Source organism: Salminus brasiliensis, chromosome 12 (genome assembly GCF_030463535.1).
Source record: "Salminus brasiliensis chromosome 12, fSalBra1.hap2, whole genome shotgun sequence".
NCBI classification, from domain to species: domain Eukaryota; kingdom Metazoa; phylum Chordata; class Actinopteri; order Characiformes; family Bryconidae; genus Salminus; species Salminus brasiliensis.
This window is the reverse complement of record NC_132889.1, coordinates 3,553,893-3,571,631: the sequence shown is the minus strand read 5'-3', so window position 1 is coordinate 3,571,631 and position 17,739 is coordinate 3,553,893. Positions and strand designations below refer to the sequence as shown.

General features: G+C 46.5%; 1 protein-coding gene across 5 annotated transcripts in view; it reads right to left on the bottom strand.

The window, feature by feature from the left end:
* Positions 1-17,739, bottom strand: part of rps15a (ribosomal protein S15a) — a 336,047-nt gene that overhangs the window by 16,864 nt on the left and 301,444 nt on the right. The gene's annotated exons all lie outside the window — the stretch shown is intronic.

Genomic DNA, 17,739 nt, shown 5'->3' with positions numbered 1-17,739 from the left:
GAAGCAGGCGTCTAAAAACTTTTGGACACAGTCTACAGCTCGTTCAGAAAAGTGGTTCTTCTTGCTCTGTACTGTTAAGGACATTCCCTTGGGGCCCATTTTCACCAGTACTTGTGAATTCCCTTGGTCTTTCCCGTTTCCTATTGGTCGGACAGTTAAGTAGGTAGAGGTGGGGGAGGTGATTCTACTGCCGTGACCCAAATTGCTCACCCAACCCAGTAAAGCATGAGTCTAACCACAAGTAACACTACTTGGCTTATGTTCCTGATGTTCGACACTCCTAAAGACTCTATTGGAGGTGGGAAGGAAGGTAAGTCCAGTGGTTTTGTGCGTCGTAGGATGTCGCAGAACCGTCGGACAGCTTTTGAGTGTGAGATGATTGAGATGTTCCCCAGTGGAGCTCATTCCAGCGGTTACCTACTTCATATCAATCCAGCGGTCTTGTACTTGGTCTAATGGTTTTATGGTTGTCTACATCTGTAAATATGTTGCTTCAGCTGTGAAACATCAGTTCCCTTGAAGTTTTTGTCTGAAATTTGCCAAAAAACGGTGCAGGAGGTCCAGTTGTGGCTAACTCCGACAGAACACGTAGCTGTTGTTGTAAGAAGCTCTTTGAAATGTAGACTAGTTGTTGCATCCCTTCGTAACTGGGCTATAATGCTCACTGTATAGTAAAAACGGGCTCTTCTGTCCAGACTGGCACAGATGAAGGTTCCCGAGGGTTGTCCAGTAGGAATGTCCCTTACCTTTTGTCCTGTTAAGCTGGGCAGAGAAGTTCTGCGTTGTTCAATACCACCCGTTGTGTTTATTCGTCGGTTTAAGTGTGGTGTGAACATTACATCTAATGCTTGGTCTTGGAATCGTGATTAAAGTGATTTAATGAAGTGAACGTCTCCTGAAATCTCTGTCCATCTGGAATCTTTTCACGGGGTCCAAAAGTCCTTACTGTGCCCCTGTGTCCATTTCACCTGAACGCTACAGGCAGTTTTATAGGGAATGCTTTGCAAGGTTGAGGGTACCTGTTCAAAGCCCAGCTCTTTGGGTTTTTGGGTGTTTGGATCACTCACGGAAGATTCCTCCCTTCTTCCATGACTTGCTGTTGGATGCCCCATCTCCACCGCCACCCCACCACAGATCCGAGGCTTCTTTTAGGTCCTGCGGCCAACTTTGCACTGGGAAAGTAGGAGGTTCCCTGGAATTTCTGGCATGACTCCCTCAGTGACCCCGACCCATATCTCAGGCCTTTGTGACCTCCTATTCTGCTTCAGGGTGGGCAGCCGTCTGACGTTTCACAGCCTCTTGCGTGAATTGGTTGGTCTACTGGGACCATGTGTCGATGATTTTTTTTAAAACTCGCCAGCCGCAGTCGGTGGGCTGCGGTTGGTGTACTGTTCCAGTTCCTCCACTTGCCAGACTGGGGTTCGACTCGGCATCCAGATAGCAACGTCTCACTATACCAGTAAGAGTCCTTGGACGAGTCCGTCCTGACGCTACACTTGCTCTACCTTAACCTCAACCAGTGTGATCCAGGTGTAGGTTCCTCTGGATAAGAACATCCGATATGACTAGTTCCTCCACTTGCCAGACTGGGGTTCGACACGCCATCCAGATAGAAACATCTCACTATACCAGTAAGAGTCCTTGGACTAGTCAGTCTACCTTAACCTCAACCAGTGTGATCCAAGTGTAGGTTCCTCTGGATAAGAACATCTGATACGACCAAGACTGCTGGCATCTGGCCCATTAGGTACCATGCCCTGTGGTCCTGTCAACCTGTGGACAAAGCCCATTCATTCCCAATCAGGTTTTATGTGGGCTTCATATGGGTCACCCATGGTCACACATAACCTGGTCAGTGCCTTCCGCAAGCCAAGCTCACATTTCACCGAAGTCTGTTGTCCGTTCTGTTGGTGGGGTGTTGGTGGGTGTGAGTCCAGGTGGATTTGCTATGGCATGATGGTGCAACATTGTGACAATTTTGGCATTTCCACCCAAGGCCTTGTTTGCCTTGTCGGATAAGTCGGATTATACCAGTCCCTTGAGGGACGTGCTGTCCATTTCAGCCCACTCTCCTTTATGCTTTATGTCCAAGCAGCAGGAGACAACACTGACACTCTCCCATTCCAGGATGATAACTGCACGTGCCTCGTTCAACAGACATGACTGGACGTTGGGCAGCGAATGACCAGCATAATCACCGGACCTCGATGAGAATCTGAGACTGGCACACCTACAAACTCTGAGCATCTCCCAGTTTGTGGAAGAGTGGGCTAAAATGGACAGGACATCGCTTGGGACTGGTGCTGGCACTGGTATTAAGGACAGGGGACATGCAATTATTGGACAGAAAATGATGCTGGTGACTAATTTCATTGTCTGGTTAGCCCAGTAGACCAGCAGATGGTAGTGTGTGACCAGGAATCCATCTCCTGCTCCTCCACTGGAGGAATCCTAAGGAAAAACCTGGAGGAACAGAAATGATCGCTATAAGGATCATATTTTAGTGTGTTGAGTCAACTGCGCAATAAAGAGCTGACCCTAAATCGTCTGGGTCAATGGTTTAAGCGCAACCCTGACCACTTTAGAAGATGAGCAAAGGTTTTAATTTCACAGGGGAAGACCGAAAATGGGACTTGGCAACATGCAGAGACCTTGTTATCCACGTTCCGTCCTTTTTCCCGTCCCTCGGCCTGACCTCAATGGCTGGGACGAACTGGCACAGATTCCCAATTAGTGCTCGCTAATGTGATGCTCTCTTAAGGGCCTGAGAGAGAGAGGATGAGCGGGCCAAAACCAAACCAGCACCATCCTAGGACATGCCTTGTTCCACAGCTTTAGGCACCTAATTTTTCGCAGGAACGATTACTTATGGAACACAGAGTAACGTATGCATTCCGTTTCGGTGTCGGAGTGTTCAAGCAAAAAACGGGTACCCAAGAATTGTGGCGCTCCCAGGCTAAGCTTAAAAGCAGGAACAGATGTTGTGCTCACTGAAGCATCAGGTTCAGCTCCCTCGTTAGCAAAACGTAGCACAGAGCACCTGCCGTCTTCTTCAGCACCTCCCTCCACCATTACAGTTGTGGTTTTCCTTTCCCCCGCATGGCCCAATCTAGTGGGGGGAAATCTACGGAGGGGTGTGAGAGGGCATTTAGCGGTCGAACGCTGACCCTGCTTCATAAATCATCCGCACAGAGGCACTCCATTAGATTCGTGGCTTGGCTATTTGAGGACTCCGTCATCCAGGATGCATCGGCGTCACAGTCATCAGTCGTGGCGACTCAAGGGGGAACAGAGAGGCGGTTCTGGTTCTGGTTCAGGTTCTGGTTGGACCTCTTGAGCTGAGGGAGATCTGTCTTGATTAGGTCTGCAGGTGAGAATCATCTTGGATTAAGGTTGCTAATATTTCTTGTATGTAGACTATGATGAAATTATTCACCGGACGGTTTGAAGGTGCCAAAAAGGGCTTGTGGAAAGGAAACCCACTGAGCTCGACTGTGATTAGCCAGTTTATGAGCTCGGAGAACCCACATATTATACATAGGGCATGGAATAACACTGTAATTATTCCTGGACAGTGCTCTTGTCCCCTTGCTGTGTCCTCTCAGCACGATGCTAGCTGTTAGCAAGCTGAAGAGATTCTAGTCGGTTAGCTTTTAGCCTTGCCTCCACTCGCAATCCCTGGATTTTACTTTCTCAAGTCTTACAGGTACACAGTTAAGACAGAGATGTCCTTTCTGGACATGTGTTTAGCTCCAGTTCGAGGTTGAAGTTCAGATGAGGGAGCAAACAATGGAGAGAAGAGATGGTGAAAGCTAGTGTCAGCTAGTCTTAGCTTTTAGCCTAGCACAGATCCCCACTGCGGAGACTGGCACTGGGAAAGCTGTGGTTTCAAGGCCTGGTTAGCATAGCAACCCATATTCCCATAAGTCGGTGTCATGTATTACTGTTTAACCAGGGGGGTAAGTATAATGAGTCTAGACTGTGATGTAACAGTCTAGGGGGGTTGGAATTGGCCTGTTTTCCAGCTGCTTTTGGTTCTGCTGGTTCATTTAAGTTTCCATACCATTGTTAACAATGGCAAAGTGTTAAGGATGACTGCTCCTACAGCGGTCAATTTACAAAAAGCAATGCACCTGGCATTGAAGTGCATTCACGTCGACCACCAAGCACCTTGCTTTTGCCTCACATGTCAAGTTGAACGCTTTTTGGGCGTTCCCAGATGAACGGTGCTGTTCTTGTTGGGCTCCATTTGCACCGAGGTGACATCTGAAAATCGAAGCCTGTCCACCTCCTGAAGTGGTCAGCCTAATTTGACTGCATGATGCAGTTTGTTTTGCTTGTTATCCAAATACCGATTGCCGGTGCCGTTTGCATGTCAATGAGAATGTAAGCCTCCTTCTCCAAGCCTTTCCACCCTAGATCGCTCCCTTTCACATGCACAAAATTCATCCCTCATTATCAACAATCATGTCTCCCACATCGGCGCTGTGCTTCGCTCGCATGCATCATCACTCCCAAGCTCCAGCGGCGCAAGCTGCCTAATTAAGCTGCAGGATCCAGGAAATTGCCAAATTTGTGAGGAGATGAATGGCCCTGGTGTGGCTCTCTTGCCAGCCAAATGAATTCTCCAGCGTGTCCCATCCCTCTAGGAGGGCCATCCGTCAGGCAAGCCCCCTAATCGATTTATTCGCGACTCTCTGTCTGCCACCCTCTCGCTGGCTTCGCTGGGGCTACAGTATCCTCAGCCAGGCCATCTGATATGCTTCCCCGCTAGTTCCTCTTGATCTTCTTCAGGGTCTCTAAAGTAATACGGCCAGTCGAGACCAGGAGCTAGCTATAAATCGATTGCTGCCGTTGTCTACCCAACGATGAAGCCAAGCTGCCAGTAGATTATGATTGGTCTTTTGAAACTCAATTACACGGGACTCCTTCCTGTGTTTACACTGGTTCCATTATGAAAGCTATATGCTGTAGTCAAAAGCAGGCGGCAGTGGTGGTGGCGGCGGCAGCGGCGGCTGGGTGACAGCTTAGCAGGAAGGCGACGTAATTGTGATTCTGGTTCACTTCATTCTCTGTGATAATCCGTGATGAGCAGCATGACAAGTGAGAGAATCGGCTAATGAGGCCATGGCAGAAGCATGGAGCGATGTTGCAATTACTGCTACCAGTGCTTTCTCTCATTTTCCTTAAAGAGCAGTGCCAGTGACCTTTTGAGACGCCGCCCTTGTTGTTGTACTTGTGGTTGGTGTGGCGCAACAGGGAACACCACTACCTGCCACTGAGCTACCACATCATGTGGGAGACTACGGTTCGATTCCTGGTCTGGCTGACTGTGCTGCGCTACACCAATCAGAATCCTTGGGCAAGACTCCTAACACTGCATTGGCCCTCCTCTGTAATATGAGTAACCTTGTAAGTCGCTTTGGATGCCGTAATGCCGTAAATGTAAATGTACTTCAGTGAGCCCAACCATGAGTCTACCAAGAGCTGAAATGCTACTAAACGCTGCAGCATTACCGACGCTCCCCATAGGCCCCGGATGTCAATTGGATGCCAGGAGGATGCTGGACTATTAACATCGGACAGACGAAATGAAATTCAGGTTGATGTCAAAACCCGACCTTGGACAGACCTTGAATTTTGAGTTTCACCCGACGTCACAACCTGCATTCAACCAGCTGCATTCAGACATCACGCCGTCTTCTAGCGTCTATCAACGTTGGTGGCCAGCAGGGCTAGCAATAAATGTTTACAGTTGTGTTACAGTGGTGTATCTATGGGACCCAACTTCAGCATTAGCGCGTCCCCCCAAATACACCAGGTACAGAAGTATCTCCGGCTGTGTTGAGGGTGTATGTGGGACTCATTTAGTGGGACCACATCTCACTCACGTCTCAGAACTAACCTTTAAAGTACCACGTATTACACAGATCACAGGTCTTAAACTAATTTTAAAAGCAATTTATTTGAGTTTATTGCCTTAATAGTCTAATGGCTGCGATTTTCTACTGCATTACCTGTATGCTGCGTCCCAAACCGCATTCTACCACACTGAACAGGGTGTAAAAAACAAATATTTCACCACCATAAATGATAACAAAAAGAAAAAGAAATGATTGAAGTTGCTCTTTAAAGGTTAATTACACCATTCATTCTGCATTATTTGATCATTAGGATGTAAACAATCAGAAAGGGTCCGAATGGACCAGACGTCTGCAAAGAACCCTTCCAAAAGCTACATTGCAGTTCTTAAATTAAAACAAACACAAATAGGTTTGACACCGACTTGAAAACTTGATAATTAAAGAACTTTAACATTAAATCGGAAAACTCACTGGTTGATTTGGACAGCAAATAAAACGGCTGTATTTGAGTAGATGACCCTGTGACCCCTAGTTCCACCGCTGTAAAGAAATCAGATCTGGAGTGCGTCTCTAGGTCCGTGGCTGTCTCAAGTTTTGATTCCCAGTGATGCCATAGCCATCCATAATTGGAAGTCCCACAGACGTTCACTGTCCCACTATTACGTAATGGGTGACTTCAGCAAAAGAGGGGGCTTGATCTATTAATCACGCTGTTATGAAGCACTAGCAGGATTCCAGGTGGTAGTAGAACTTTAGGATATAAAGGGGGTTGGCCCTTAACCCCCTTAGACCCTGTATTGAATCCCACACTTTTTAAAGTCCATCTTAAAACTACATTAAAGCTACAATTAGAATCACGTTCCATAGGGCCTAAAATAGAACCCTGAGGGACTCCACAGGATCTGTTAAACCTGACAGTGTCCAGATCATTCACAAAAACTTCTATTTCCAGATTAATAACTAAATAATACATCCTGGGGTCTAAGGGGTTAAGGAATAGTGATTGGAGTGTGTCTCAAGCTGTCTAATATTTGCTTCTGTGAATGGAAGTCCCATGGATATATGCAATATCTAACTTTTTATTAATGTGGTTTTACTAATATGGGACATATTTAACAGTAAAATTAAATATAGTTGTATAATAGTAATATTTTATGCTAATATATTTTTAGTAATATATTTTAGAGTATATTTTTAACTACTAGATTTTATACTTTGGCCTTGTATGGTGCAAAGGTGTCAAAAGTATTCCCATTCATTCCTCAGGTAGAAGTGGAGATACTAGGGTTTAAAAGACTTCTATAGAAGCTGAAGTATCAACTTAAGCTTTTCACTCCAGTAAAAGTGTAAACGTACTGGTTTCAGAACCACTTCAAGTAGAAAAGTAAAAGTAATGGAAGGAAAGACCGAAAGCTTAGGCCGCACCACAGGGGCCCACCCCCACCCCTCCCCAAAAACTAATTTCTCTAAAAGCCAGAATGAGGAGAATGATCTATTAAAATGTTGATGTTAAAATGTTGGGCTGCACTAGGCTCCTGTTTCAGCTGCGGATCTGCCCATTGAAAATGAAGCATTTCAGTAATATCAGCTCTATTAAAGGAGCGTCTCTGTGCTCTACTGAGCATCAACATGAGCTTCATGGAGGAAAATATGAGGAGTCGTTGTCTAGAAGTTCTGTAAAGCTGCAGAAAGTCAGACTTCAGAGGCGTGTGATCAATAAGCTTTATTGGAATGTAAATGTGGGGCTCAGTCGGGACGTTACACTGCAGCTCTCTAGAGTCTCTGCCACGGACACAGTCTTCATACTAGACTACAGACGTCTGCTGTGAGCTCGCTGGAGAGGGACGGGACGTGTGCAGGTGTGATGGATCTCTTATAAACCAATAGGGAGTCAGAATGGTGTCTGTTTATACTTCTCATCCAGCCACGATTAGACTCACACTTTCCAGATGGAGATCTTTTAAAGGATGACGAGCCGGAATGAAAACAAAGGGAAATGAAATAGGAGGAACGAGGCTGTTTTTAAAATGTAAGGAGGAGAAAGTTCAGATGATTGGGTGAAAATGTGAGGAGCAGAAGTAAAAAGTCGCTGAAAAATGAATAATTAATCCAGTAAAGTTTAGATAACCAACATTTCTACTTAAGCAAGATAAAGTATTTGTACTTCATTACCTGACATCTCTGGTAGGGTGTTCCTAGTATGCAGTGCTCAGTACGTACCAAAAGTGGTCTGAGCAAGGACAGGGTCATGGGCACCCAAGTACTAGTGGACCATGGGACAATCCCTAACTCTACATATGGGTCCTGTCTAAAAACGATTGGACCCCTACTTATAGCTCACCATTTAAATCTCAGCATTTTCACCACAAATCGTGCTGACAGGACAGACTGGTCCAGTGATGAACAGCACAAAAGAGAGGAGAATCAGACCTTGGTGACTTTGTGCAAGTCTGGACACGTCGTCCTCTGCCAACTTTGTCCCAGGCCTTAATGATCTTTTGATGGGCCACCCCTCTGTCACGGAGTGCCTGTGGCGACTCGGCCACAGCAACATCTGCTGCCGTGAAGTCAGTCTCCTCTACAGCCAGCTCAGAGACTGCAGGTGCCTAATGGGAAAGCTCCCACGAATTGTGATGCCCTCTTACCTCGATCTGACGGTGGCGCTTTATCGTTCCGCCACCCTGAAAAATTCCAAGAAACAGGAAAGAACATCAGGGTCAGAAGCAGGGCTCCTCTGGTACTCCTCAGAGTTTCCAAAGCTCAAAAGTTCAAAACCTGATTCCAATATACAGAGAAAATGGGACCTCCAGCAACCATGCAAGACCTGGTAGACCACCAGAACTGGCCCTCGATGTTTTATATACTCAATATTCTTTGAGATAGAGGGTACAATCAAGCTCCAGTCTCACTTTAGAACTGTGGGAATCCAAAGGAACTTCAGCCCAACCTTCTACTGTGACAAGACGACTCAACACTGTGGTTCTGAAAGGAGAAGAAGCTCAGACTGAGGGAAGCAAACAAACTGCAGAAGCTGCTGGTGCTCTCAGAACTATAGAGCTGCCTGCCCAAAGTCCAGACCTCAACATCATGGTAGTCGTTGAGTAATCCCAAGATAACCCTAAACCCCACGGCAATGGATGCTTGTTCACTAGCTGGATTCCAGGTGGTAGTAGAACCCTTGGACATGTAGGGGGTTGGTCCTTGAACCCCTTAGAACCTGTATTTATATTCATAATTAGCACAAGTTTCATAGGACCCATAATGGAACCCTGAGGGACTCCACAAGATATTTTAAGCTGAACAGTTTCCAGATTATTCACAACAGCTTCTATATCAAGATCAATAAGATTTTAATAGTGTCTAAGCTTCGAGGTATCTTTGAATTTTTAGTCTATTCAAATTAGCTAAGGTTTGAGTAAATAGCCAAGCACTTTTGTAAGTCGCTCTGGATAAGAGGGTCTGCTAAATGCTGTAGATGTAAATGTAATTAATACACTCTGGGGTTTAAGGGGTTAAGGAATAGTAGTTGCAAACAAGTCGGACGCCACCCAACTGCAGGGAATTAAGGTCATTTTTATTCTCTGTCTGCTTCTAAGAGATACTAGGGGGTAAGGAATGGACCGGAGGAGTGGCCGCAACGGTAAAATGAGCATCTGTGTCTTGCCTTTGAGAAAATAATCAGACGTCAAAAAAAAAAAACTCTACAAAAGCGCCAGAGTCTCCTGAGGTCGGCAAATTGCTGTTTGGTTCGCAGGCAGTCCCTCTTTTGTAAAGCGCCTCAATAAAGTATATCACCCTATTTGTGAGAGTGATACGGCCCAGTGCGATCTCAAATTACGTATAAATGACATAGCAAATTGGAAAATTAGGAGGGGAGGGCAGGGTAATTTGCTAGCAAACAGGCTAAAACCAATTCATTAGGAGGCCAGAGGGAAAAAAGGAGCCATGGCAACTGTTGTTCGTGAAGGAGAACGAAAAAAAACAAAAAACAAACCCTCTGTCATCCTCTGAAATTCTCCTTGGATAAACTTGCAAAAGGGGCGAATGGCACGTGCGATATCGTGGTGATATTGGTATCATGATGAATTCTACGCTATGTAAGTTCTTGTGTCATTTTGTGGTGGCTTATGTTGCACCATGGTCTGGGTGGCACGTTACCAAAGGCTCATCAAAGTTCACTTTCATCTTTTGAATGTGACGTCTAGCCGAGATTCGTCTAGCCGAGTTCACGCTCCTAAACTGACCTGCATTCGCAAAGGAGCGATGTTTCACGTGAGGTTTCGGTTTTTACCTTCTCCAGCATCTTCAGCTTTCACAGGAGGAGTTCCAGTGATCGACAGCTGGCCTCAGGGCTCATTATTCGGACATGCCCACTTCTTCTTTAGTTGCCGTCCTCTGCTTCTTTAAGCTTTGTTTTTAAGCTTTTTACATTTTCTTTGACTTGCTAGGATGGCCTGGACTGGTCCTGCTGGCAGTAGTTTTTAAATGTTCTCAGCTTCCCAGACTCCTCTGCATCTACAACCTCCTTTCTGAAGGCCTCAGAGAGCTCTTTGGGTCTCACCACGGTCACAACACTGATTGTACCAATCAAGAGCAGACCAGACTAAACGTCTGAGGTTTAAATATGACAGGCTCCTCCAGAATAATCCTCTAGAACCATGTTCTGAACATCTGCAGCTGGGGGGGGGGGGGGGGGGGTCAAGCTTTTTAAAGCTATTTCATCTGTTGCATGTGTTGCGTTATATGACCTCCATATCTTAACATTGTTAAGATATCTTAGCATGTGGCCCTCAATATTTTATATACTCAATATTTTTTGAGGTAGAGGGTACAATTAAGCTCCAGTCTCACTTTAGAACTGTGGGAATCCCAAAAAACTAGAGCAGTTTAAGAAGCTCAGACTGAGGGAAGCAAACAAACAAGAAGAATATTTGATCAAACCAAACTGCAGAAGCTGCTGGTGCTCTCAGAACTATAGAGCTGCCTGCCCAAAGTCCAGACCTCAACATCATGGTAGAATGTTTTATGATCTAAATGACAGTGTGTTGACTACGGCAATGAAGGCTTGTTCACTAGCTGGATCCCAGGTGGTAGTAGAACTTTGTAGTAGAACATGTACGGGGTTGGCCCTTGAACCCATTAGACCCTGTATTTAAGCCAACACTTATTTAAATCCCTCTTAAAACTACATTACTCATAATTAGCATAACTTTCATAGGACCCATAGGACCTCAATATCTTAACATTGTTCAAGTAAAGATGATTATTAAATCTCCAGATGTTTTTTTTTTTTTAATATATTAAAAAGGGCAAAGGTTTAATGGGGTGTCCTAACTTTTTCACGACCGTACATAAACATATTTAAGGACTTATTCCAACTTTGATTTCGGTGTTGAAATGACATGCCTTGATGAATGTCTATGTAGGTTTAGGTCAGGCTTATGAACACTCTCTCTCTGTAAAGTGGCCGGGGCTCTCTGGAAAGATTAAAGAGCTTTTCTGGAGACCCTGCTTTTCCACTTTTGTAGTGGTGGTCCTCCAGTCATGCTCTTTTGAGACTGAGAGATGCTATCGGCCTTCTCTGGGGCCGACACATAGGAGCTCTACTGAATTCTCCGGTGAGATGGGAGGTGGAGGCCGTTATTTAACCCCTAGAGGAAATATTGCTTTCTTATCACTGTACTGTTCATTACTGGGGGTCTCAAAGTCTGACACCACATCGAGCCTGGGTCTTGGTCACTTCGGCTTATATGGGCTTGATTACGACACTGATAAATAGGTTATGCAGTTCTTACGCAAGTGTTAAGCAAGTGAATACGGTAGGTACGAAGAGCTGGAGTGCTCACTTTCCACAGATTTCCTCTATTTCCATGAGCAACTTGACCTCGGGTCAAGCAAATATCTGGTCCATTAAGCTCCCATACGCAGCTTTGCATCTTCCATGCTGCTGCCGCCATGCCTACCAAGCCTCCTGTGTTCATCGGCCCATTCATTGAACATAGTGGGCAGTTCCTGAGATCTTACAGTAGGTGTGCTCAATACAGTCCATCGAAGGTCAAACGCCTACGCTTATTCGTTCCAGTGCACTCGGGCACTGCCCGATGCCGCTAATTAGGTTGCCTTTCTTATTGGGTAACTCATTAGTGAAATCAGGTGGTGCTACGTGGGCGAGAAACAAATCCCTCTACATGCTGTGGGCCTCGCAGCCTTCCAGCAGTCCACTGAGTCTACCGGAGTGTCCATAGGTATTTGTTCCGGCACAAAACACCACCTGACCACACTAATGAACTCACATCCCTAACAAAGAAAGGTACGCCTAATTAGCGAAGCCATGTGGAGCTGTGCAGGGTTGGAGGGTAGATGCTTTATAGATTGAGGGGGTTTTCGCACAAGGCCCACGTATAAAGGGTCCACACCTACACCGCAAACAATGATGTCTTAGCATGTGGAGTAAGACTATTCAGCTTAGACTATGTGGACAAAAGTATTTGGACACCTGCTCGTTTCAATGTTTCTTCATCCTGCTTTTCTTGTATTGACTGTCTCTGCTGTCTACTGCTTTCCGAAGGCTTTCAAAAGAGCTCTGCTGTGAGGATTTGATTGCATTTAGCCACAAGAGTGCTAGTAAGGCCAGGAGGTTCATCCCCAACTCTCTAACTCATCTCAAAAGTATTGCATAGAGCACCACCATCCATCATTCCAGAGAACACAGTTCGTCCACTGCTCCACAGCTCAGTAATAGGGGGCCTTCGCAAAGTCTTGCCCTCAGCCTTATCGTAAATATGTGGACTGTGCTTAAAAGATGTCCGGAGCCGATCGAGACATTTTAGTGGATCGAGTATCTGCTATTTTAATCCCAATCTGATTCGCCATCTGGTGTCCTCGAGAAGATGGACGTTCTCAGAAGGTAAATAAAGGAGTTGAGAGTCTGCAGTGTGGAGCTATTTTACAGTGGAACATAAGAAACAGACCATAATACCTGCCTCTTTATAAAACTCTCACTGAAACCGGAGAACCAGAGAAACCAGCACTGAAGAACCCACTCAGAACCGAGGCTAACGCTAATGCTAATACACACACACACACACACACACACACACTCATGCTATAGAAACTCCAATCACACACACAGCACAGTCACCCACCAGCTATTAAACACCAGTAGACCAACAACCGACAACAGATATCAGTCCACACTAGGCTAAACTGGTCTCAGATCAGCTACAGAGGCTAGCACATAGTTCAGGTCGAGCTGCTTTCCAAAGTGCTGACCTCAGCTGAGGTGCGGCGAAAGAAAAACGGCACAACCTTCATGCTTGGCTGAGCCCTGAGGCGTGGAGAAGTCCAAGAAGACGCAAGCAAACACACACACACACACCAACACACACTCATATACACACATGGAACCTGAATTGGTAGCCCAACTGGGAACCAGACCATGTTGGACCCACATATGGATGCCCACCAGGGTCAATGATGGCACCAGGATGGGTTAAACATGGGCTCCATCTGGGTTATACACTGCATACGGGGCCTAGATGGGATTTGGGGATGATTTGGGAAGCCTGACTGTGTCCCATGAAAATGTATTTGCATACCTACTCAGAGCCCATACCCACCTGGAGCCTACCTGGAACCCACCTAGCCCAGGTCCCACCCATGTGAGCTATGCTAACGCTGTGGTAGTGATGCTGGGCCCCACATTAATGCCAACCTGACCCAGGTTAGACGGGTTAGACCCAACCTGATTTGTAGGATAACCGGCATGGATATGGTGTGTGTGTGTGTGTGTGTGTCTCTCTCTCTCTCTCTCACACACACATTCTGGTCTCTTTGCCAGGTGCACCCCCCCCCCCCCCGCTCTGGTTGTGAAGCTGAGGTCGAGCGGATCGCAGACGCTTTACCAGCGTGACTCTGAGACTCCTGACCATCAAACAGGCCCCCAGGGCCTCGCCGGAGAAACGGCTGCTCTCGCACCATCTGTCGGCGCCTTTCTGATCCGTCCACCAAGGAAACCTGTCCAATCAGTACTCCAAGGGCAGCCATGTTGGACCCCGGCCACCCCCTCGCCCAGCCGCTAACATCACACTGAATGAATACATAATTTCATACATAATTTTCATTTTCATTCAAATTTCATTTCCACTGCCTCGCACTGTAGAAACACCAGGCTCTGTAGTTCACTGTAACTGATAAAGGAACAAAAACATGTCAAACGTGGCATTGACATCGCCATGGCAATTCAGCAGGCCATTCTCTATGCTGTTACAACTTGTTTTGAGGGCAATCGCCAAGTGGCGCAACAATCTAAGCGCTGGTTGTATGATTTGGAGGTCATAAATTCGGGCATTGTTTAGGTTCGAGACAGCCCACAGTACCTTTATTGAGTATGTAAGGTGTTGCTCAAGGTGAGAAATGCTCAGATGCGGTTTTACAACCCTGTTTACCACCCTGTTATTTTACCTCCGATTGCAACACACTGATTTTCCTTCTTATTACTAGTTAAAATTATTATTATTAGCCTAGAGGACACAAATTCGCTTACTTACCGGCTAAGTGACTGACTGATGGACGTTGTTTACGACATTTATCCACAAAGCTAACAGGTATCTGTGCTGCTGAGAGGAGATGTAATCTTAGGTAGGCTGAGGTTGGGTCTCCTTGCTTAAAATATGATGTAAAGGGATGTGGGGTGAAGACGTACTACGGCATTAATGTGTGTGTCAAAGTCTGTAGTGATAGCATGACGATTCGACATCTCTGCTGCAGCATTAGCATTGCCATTTTGCTGGCTACTGCCCTCACCCAGCTTTACTATTGCAGCATTAGCACCGCTGTGGTGTTAGCATTGCTATTGAGGCATTAGCATCACTATCGCAGCAGCTGCCAGCCTCACCCAGCAGAGCTACCACAGTGTTAGCATCCCTATCACAGCATTAGCTTTGCAACCGCAGTGTAAGCACTGCTATTACACCGTTGGCCTCACTAGAGTGCTTTGCCCAGAGTTGCTACGGCTTGCGGCATTAGCATTGCTACCATGCTAGCTGCCAGCCTCGTCCTGCATTGCTACTGTGGTGACCATGTGTCTCGCCCAGCATTGCTTCAGCAGCATTAGCACACCATTAACTATGGCGGCATTAGCATTGTTATCGAGCTGGCTACTGCCCTCACCCAGCATCACTATTGCAGCATTAGCACTGCTGAGGTGTTAGCATCGTTACTGCAGCAGCCGCCCGCCTCGTCCAGCATCCCTACTACAGTGTTACCACCGCTATCGCGCCATTGGCCTCGCTAACATGTTGGCCAGCAGCCTTGCCCAGCGTTGCTACCACTGTGTTTTCATCGCTATCCAGCATTCGCATTGCTACCAAGCTAGCTGCCAGCCTCGTCCTGCATCACTTCTGCAGCAATAGCATCTCATTATCTATGGTGGCATTAGCGTTGCTACCACTGTGTTTTCATCGCTATCCAGCATTCGCATTGCTACCAAGCTAGCTGCCAGCCTCGTTCTGCATTGTTGCTGTGGTGTTAGTGTGCCGACCATGTGCCTCTCCCAGCATAATTTCTGCAGCATTAGCATCTCATTAGCTATGGTGGCATTAGCGTTGCTACCACTGTGTTTTCATCGCTATCCAGCATTAGCATTGCTACCAAGCTAGCTGCCAGCCTCGTCCTGCATTGCTACTGTGGTGTTAGTATCACCTCTGCAGCATTAGCATCTCATTAGCTATGGTGGCATTAGCGTTGCTACCACTGTGTTTTCATCGCTATCCAGCATTAGCATTGCTACCAAGCTAGCTGCCAGCCTCGTCCTGCATTGCTACTGTGGTGTTAGTATTACCTCTGCAGCATTAGCATCTCATTAGCTATGGTGGCATTAGCATTGCCAGCACGCTAGCTGCCGGAAAAGTCCCAAGCCATCATGTTCATGAGGTCCTGGGGACTACATCTTAAGGCTCTGAGGGCAAGGCATGAGTCTTCCAGATGTTTCCAGCTCTGCTTGGGTTCTGCTGGAGGTTCTTTGAAGGAGGAACAGCAGTGTTTGACTCTGCACTTTTCAACTGGGCCAAAGCAAACCCAGATATGAGAACTGAGGATGCTGTACATGGAGACATGCTGTCTGCTTACGCTCATGGTTTAGGAAGTTCTGCAGGAGCTCATTACAGTCCAGTGGAGTCACTTACTTGCTTTTTCCCCACTCGTTCTGTCATTTCCTCACCTCTTCTTTTGTTCAATCAACAGTGAAACAGTAGCAGTACCGATACCCTCTCGCTCACCCTCATTTTCTCTCGCTCTTTCCCACTAAATCTCGCAACGCCTCCGCCGCTCTCTGCCATGCATGATCAGGAGAAGCAAAGCAATAAATGGCTTATTTACTCTTATCGGAGCCCAGCTCGGTCTGCACATTGCACTTTTACCGCGGAGATCAGCCTGGATTTACCAGGGAGGCGCTTTCATTCCCTTTTATTGCAAATAATATCAGCCCCTTCCCAGCCGTGCTCCCTTTAAAATGAAACACTTGCAGACATGGGGGGAAGATAATGCCGCCTTTTTGTAGGCCTGTCGCTGGCAATGACAATGGAAGCCGTCGCCGCGCTGTAGCAGGTGAGGAATTGAGAGCGGGCTGCTGCAGAGAGTGGGGCGCTTATGCCGAGGAAAGTGGGCTAATTATACGGTGGAGAAAACTGTCAGTGCGGCACCATATGTGGTGTGGAGCAAGCTAGTCCCAAAAACCTGGCTAATAGCGAGCAGACCTTCCACTCGCTGTGCGACTGTTGGTTTAGTCTTTTTTGGGCTCTGAAGAACCCTCTTTAGCACAAGGAGGAACAGCAAAGGTGGCAAATATCGGCCAGTCGCTGCCGTTAAGAGGTGCAGCCTACTTGTTTTGACCTTATTAAGGCTATTTTAACATGACCCCTAACCCTCCGCACCTTTAATGAGCTAAACGGCCTCATATTTTGGCCTTTGTGACAGAAGCTATGATTAGTAGACTTAGTGGAATCAGTGTCCTTTGTAGCAGGTAGCAGAAAGGCTTCTGTCCAGGCTTCTATTTAGGCCACAATCAGGTGCAGCACATCTGCACAGCTGCAGATGTTCAGAACATGGTCCGAGAGGATTCTGGAGGAGCCTGTCTTATTTAAACCTCAGCTGTTTAGTCTGGTCTGCTCTGGATTGAAGCTGAAGTGAGTGGTGAAGATCAGATCATGGTCAGATCACCATGGCCAGATCCTGAGAGCTCTCTGAGGCCTTCAGGATTCCCAGAGTCTGGGAAGGGGATTGAAAAGGTTGCAGAACGATCAGAAATCAGCCATTCCACTGACCGCTAGATCATTTACAAGTGGAGAACATTTAACACTACTGCCAGCATGACCACCAGATCAGGACCTCCTAGCAAGCTGTCCAAGACTGAAGCTGTAGCAGAGGTGGACCATGCGACATGACAATAACCCAAAACATTCCCACTACGTAATTCCAGTATTTGATTTTAAGGACTTGTGGCTGACACTATTTCACATTTCAGTGGCATGTATTTCAAAAACACCAAATTGTATTGTAAACTAAATTGGCAAAAGTATTGGGACACATTCATAGTTTATTCTGAAATCAAGGATATTAAAAATGTCCCTGCTTTTGTTGGAGTAACCCTCTCTACTATTCAGGGTAGAAGGCTTTCTACTAGGTTTCGGAGGAGCATTGCTGTGAGGATTTGATTGCTTTCTGCGACGAGCGACAAGATAGTGAGGTCAGAATGTTGGATGATCCCCACCCCACCTCATCATCCCCAACCCCAACACATTCTTCCACTGCTCCACAGCTCAAAGCTGGGGGTCTCTAGACCAGAGTCCTATTCTTTTGGCAGTACTTTTCTACAGGC